Raw genomic sequence first — 5717 nt, forward strand, 5'->3', positions numbered from 1 at the left:
CCGGACGAAGTTTCCCTGCAGCTGGAGTCGTGGGCAGAGTCCGGCTCCCGTAGGAGCCCGGAGGAGCCTGCGGGTGAAGTCGTGGGTGAGGTCCGACTCCCGTAGGAGCCCGGGAGGAGCCTGCGGGTGAAGCCGTGGGCGAGGTCCGGCTCCCGTAGGAGTCCGGACGAAGCCTACCTGCAATTGAAGTCAGGGACGAAGTCTGGCTCCCGTAGGAGTCCGGATGAAATTTACCCGCAGCTGGAGTCGTGGGCGGAGTTTGGCTCCCGTAAAAGCCCGGGAGAAGCCTGCGGGTGAAGTCATGGGCGAGGTCCGACTCCCGTAGGAGTCCGGACGAAGCCTACCTACAATTGGAGTCAGGGACGAAGTTCGGCTCCTGTAGGAGTCCGGACGAAGTTTACCTGCAGCTGGAGTCATGGGCAGAGTCTGGCTCCCGTAGGAGCATGGGAGGAGCCTGCGAGTGAAGTCGTGGGCGAGGTCCGGCTCCCGTAAGAGTCCGGACGAAGCCTACCTGCAATTGGAGTCAGGGACGAAGTCCGGCTCCCGTAGGAGTCCGGACGAAGTTTACCTGCAGCTGGAGTCGTGGGTGGAGTCTGGCTCCCGTAGGAGCCCGGGAGGAGCCTACGGGTGAAGTCGTGGGCGAGGTCCGGCTCCCGTAGGAGTCCGGACGAAGCCTACCTGCAATTGGAGTCAGGGACGAAGTCTGGCTCCCGTAGGAGTCCGGATGAAGTTTACCTGCAGCTGGAGTCATGGGCGGAGTCCGGCTCCCATAGGAGCCCGGGAGAAGCGTGCGGGTGAAGTCATGGGCGAGGTCCGGCTCCCGTAGGAGTCCGAACGAAGCCTACCTACAATTGGAGTCAGGGATGAAGTCCAGCTCCCATAGGAGTTCGGACGAAGTTTACCTGCAGCTGGAGTCGTGGGCGGAGTCCGACTCCCGTAGGAGCCCGGGAGGAGCCTGCGGGTGAAGTCGTGGGCGAGGTCTGGCTCCCGTAGGAGTCCGAACGTCGCGAAGAATCCGGTCGATGCTGGCGGGGTCCCGTCCGTCAGCAAAACTTGGAGTGTGGCGGAGGCTCGACCGCCTAGGAGGTTGGAAGAGATGTTGCTGGAGGTCGAGAGTCAGTTGGGTCCCCGGAGGGTCACTCCCATCACGAACTTCGGCTGGAGGGTATTTTATACCCAACACCAGTCCCCCTACTTTCGAGTTCAAATTTCGAATGAAAAAAGTACAGAAAGATTATCATGGCCGAAGTTCTTCCCTCGATGTCCGCACGCGATCGTTCTCAGATATTTTGGCATTTAATGCGCGTGTGCTGAAGCCCTTTTCTGATTAAGGTGACCCGAAGAGTCTTTTCGGAACCCCCACCAGGGCATGATCCCAAGCGTCATGCCATGAAAGTCTGCGAACGGTCAACCCTAGGTCGCGGTGAGTGGGACACGCAGCGAGCATTGGTTGGCCTAGGGACACCTGCCACCATAATTGCGCCAGGCCCCGTCGCCTATTTAAGCCCCCACCCCTCCTCCAGAGGCTTCACTTCGCCTGAGGGACGACAACTTTTCTTCGCCTGAGAGCTTAGCCACTCAGCCACTCCATCGGTGCCCCTTCCGGCTCCGAGCGTCCCTCGCACTGGTCCTTGCCATCTCCGTCGGCTCTCCGCTGCTTCCAGTCCCCCGGATCTCTCCACGGGGTTCCCCTGCACGGGCCTCCGCTCCGGAGGCCAATCTCCATATGATGCCGCAGGCTAAGAAGGGTATAAGGAGTAGAACGGCAGTCTGCGAATTCTCCGATCGTCGAACTGCCGCTGAGGGTTCCCACCTCCTTAAAGGGGGTTCAAGGGAGAATTCCTTCAACAACAGGGGTTTAATAATGGGGACAACCGGTGAGGACGTTCCGTCCGAGAACCTCGGAGTAGCCGAACGGGGCGACACCGGTCAAGGGGGCAGACTTTTCGTCACAAGCCGTGGCGGGATCTTTGATGCCGTCAGGGCCGAGGGACCAGAAGCGGTCGGTGCCGACGGTGGGGCAGCAGAACCTGTTGCGGGGATGGTGAAAATAGCGCATGCCGACATTGCCGGAATGCCTAGGACGGTGGTTGTCATGGAGCATCCGGTGATGGCGCATATCTCCGATGCCATCGCTGCCTCCGGGGTAACTCCGATTCTTCTTGAAATAGGTCATCGTCGCCGCTGTCGTTGCCCTTGCTGCCCCCTAGAATCTATCCCATCCTTTTCACCCTAGGGTTGGGATTTCGGAGGTGGAGCGAAACGAGGCGGGGGGCGAGAGCCGAGAGGCTTGTCACACGTGCTGGAAAATACTACTGGGAATGATAGAACCGGGAAGAGAAGTCTACATCTCGAAGTAGCCTCCAATGTGTCTCTTTCAAGTCTTGTAATAATGTTTTATTTTTTTGGCCCTCCGGGTCTTATAACGTACATCAAGGAATGAGAAAGAGATTTTGTTACCTCGTTTGCGTATTGCGTCGAATTGTTGTCTGTCGAACTTCCTTTCTTTACCATTATTGCGGTTGTATTCCCTTCTCTTTACCCTTCTTTTTCCTCTCTTTCCTCTTCTCTTTTTTTTTTTTGAATTTTTTCCTCCGCTCTTGGTGGGGCTACAGGAGTTCGGCTCCCGTGAGCGAAGTCGGGGCGAAGTCCGGCTCCCGTAGGAGTTCGGACAAAGTTTACCCGTAGGTGAAGTCGCGGGCGGAGCCCGGCTCCCGTAGGAACCCGGGCGAAGCCTTTCCGCAGTCAGGGTCAAGGATGGAGCCCGGCTCCCATAGGAGTCCGGGCGAAGTCTGCCTGTGGCTGGAGTCGAGGACGAGATCTGGCCTCCGTAGGAGTCCGGTCGAAATCCGCCTGCAATCAAGGTCAGGGACGAAGTCCGGCTCCCGTAGGAGTCCGGACGAAGCTTACCAGCAGTTGAAGTTGGTGATGGAGCTCGGCTCCCGTAGGAGTCCAGGCGGAGTCTGCTTGCGGTCGGAGTTGTGGGCGGAGTCCGGCTCCCGTAGGAGTCCGCCGAGATCTGTCTGCAGCCGGAGTCGGGGATGAGGCTCGGCTCCCGTAGGGGTCCGGGCGGAGTCTTCCTGCAATTAAAGTTAGGAGCGAAATCCAGCTCCCGTAGGAGTCGGACGAAGCTTACCAGCAGTTGAAGTTGAGGACGAAGCTCAGCTCCCGTAGGAGTCCGGATGGAGTCTTCTCACGAAGGGGCCGCTGGGGAAGGTCCCCCTTTTCTCATCTGGTCTTGAATGACCAGACCTTAATTGATGTCGGGGTGAGGTTCTTTTCCTATTTCTGTCGTAACGAGGTTCAGCTCTGGTTAGGGTGAGGTTCGCCTCTTGTCCCTAACACGGCTGTAGGGGCACACATGGGCATCGCTGGGCCCTCTCCCATCCGGTCTAAAGGGAACCGGACCTTCGACTTTGCTCAAGTTAGGGCGAGGTTCTCCTCCTGTCCCTAACAGGGCTGTGGGGGCGCATATGGACGTTGCAGGGCCTCTCCCCCCATCCGGTCTAAAGAGAACCGGGCCTTCGACTTTGCTCAAGTTAGGGCGAGGTTCTCCTCCTGTCCCTAACAGGGCTGTGGAGGCGCATATGGGCGTTGCAGGGCCTCTCCCCCCATCCGGTCTAAAGAAAATCGGGCCTTCGACTTTGCTCAAGTTAGGGTGAGGTTCTCCTCCTGTCCCTAACAGGGCTGTAGGGGGCATATGGGCGTTGCAGGGCCTCTCCCCCCATCCGGTCTAAAGGGAACCGGGCCTTCGACTTTGCTCAAGTTAGGGCGAGGTTCTCCTCTTGTCCCTAACAGGGTGGTGGGGGCGCATATGGGCGTTGCAGGACCTCTCCCCCCATCCGTCTAAAGGGAACCGGGTCTTCGACTTTGTCGAGACAAGGTTCCCCTCTTGCTTCTGATACAATTCGTTTGGATTGTCCTGTAAATGTAGGATAGTGCCAAAGACATGTAGATATACAACTTTTAATTAAAATGAAGTTATTGGTAGTACATCCGTAAGTTCTCCGAGCTCCATGATCGCGGGAGGTCGGCTCCTCCGAGCTCCTTAAGATAATAAGTTATGGGCCGGACTACTTCTTGACCTCATACGGGCCTTCCCAATTTGAGGCGAGTTTTCCTCGATCCTGAGGTTGCGAGACAGCAGCTCGTCGAAGCACTAGATCTCCTACTCTAAAAACTTTGTTCCTGACCCGGGAGTTGTAATAGCGAGCGACTTTCTGTCTGTAGACTGCCATTCAAACCTGAGCTATCTCCCACCTTTCTTCCAGCAGGTCGAGGTTGGCTTTAAGACCTTACAAATTTTGATGTTCGTCGAATGCCACGACTCGTGCCGATGGGAGTTTAAGCTCAATTGGGATGACGGCCTCCGTACCGAAGGCTAAAGCAAAGGGGGTCTCCCCTGTGGGCAGTCTTTGAGTAGTTCGATACGCCCACAGCACATGATAAAGTTCGTCCGCCCAAGTTCCCTTTGCCTTTTCGAGCCTTGTCTTAATCCCCTGCAGAAGGGTTCTATTAGTCACCTCAGCTTCGTCGTTCGCCTGAGGATGGGTTACTGATGTGAAGTTATGGGAGATATTTAGATCTTCACAAAATTCGGCGAATCTTGCTCCCATGAATTGCCGTCCATTATCAGTGATTAGGGTCCTAGGCAGACGAACTTGCATACGATCGACTTCCAGACGAAATCTTGCACTTTTGCTTCTGTGATTTTTGCTAGTGGTTTGGCTTCAACCTATTTGGTGAAGTAGTCGATTGCTACAAGGAGGAACTTCCTCTGCCCCGACGCCATGGGAAAGGGGCCAAGGATGTCCATCCCCCACTGTGCAAAAGGCCATGGGGCACTCAAGGGTGTAAGCTCGGTGGCGGGCTGTCTCTGGATATTGGCATATCTCTGGCATCGATCACACTTTCTGACATATTCAATCGAATCATGATGCATTGTCGGCCAGTAATATCCTTGGCGGAACAACTTGTGGGATAAAGATCTAGCCCCCAAATGGTTTCCACAGATTCCTTCATGCACCTCCCATAAGGCATAGTCAGCTTTCGAAGGTCGGAGACATTTTAAGAGGGGCAAAGAGTATGATCTCTTGTACAATTTGTCCTTATAAAGGATGTATCGGGAGGCTTGATTTTGGAGCTTCCGAGCTTCTTTCGTATCCTGGGGGAGAATCCCATCTCTGAGATATGTTATCAGTGGGTCGATCCAGTTGGGCTCGCAGTCAATTTCCATAATAGGCTGTGATTCTTTCGTACTTGGGCACTTGAATACTTCAAAGAGAACACCTTTGGGTAATTCGGTCAGAGCCAGCATTGCCAGCTTGGAGAGAAGGTCAGTCCTGATATTTTTCAGCCTCGGAATCTGTCTGATGTTGAAGCTGCCAAAGGCGGGAACGAGCTCCTTTACCCTTTCAAGGTATTTAGCCATGCTATCCTCCCGTGCTTCGTAATTTCCGTTGACTTGTCCCACCACTAGTTGAGAGTCGCTGTGGACCCAGAGTCGATCAACTCCCAGCTCTTTGGCGATCCTCAGTCCCGCAATCAAAGCTTCATACTCTGCTCCGTTATTCGTTGCGGGGAACTCAAAATGTAAAGCGTACTCCACGATGATTCCCTCCGGACTGATCAAGATTAGGCCCGCACCTGTGCCTAACATGTTGGAAGACCCATCCACATAGAGGGCCCAAGAGCGATCAGGAGGATCCGCTCTTCTT

This window comes from Elaeis guineensis, unplaced genomic scaffold, assembly GCF_000442705.2.
Source record: "Elaeis guineensis isolate ETL-2024a unplaced genomic scaffold, EG11 Super_Scaffold_31900, whole genome shotgun sequence".
NCBI classification, from domain to species: domain Eukaryota; kingdom Viridiplantae; phylum Streptophyta; class Magnoliopsida; order Arecales; family Arecaceae; genus Elaeis; species Elaeis guineensis.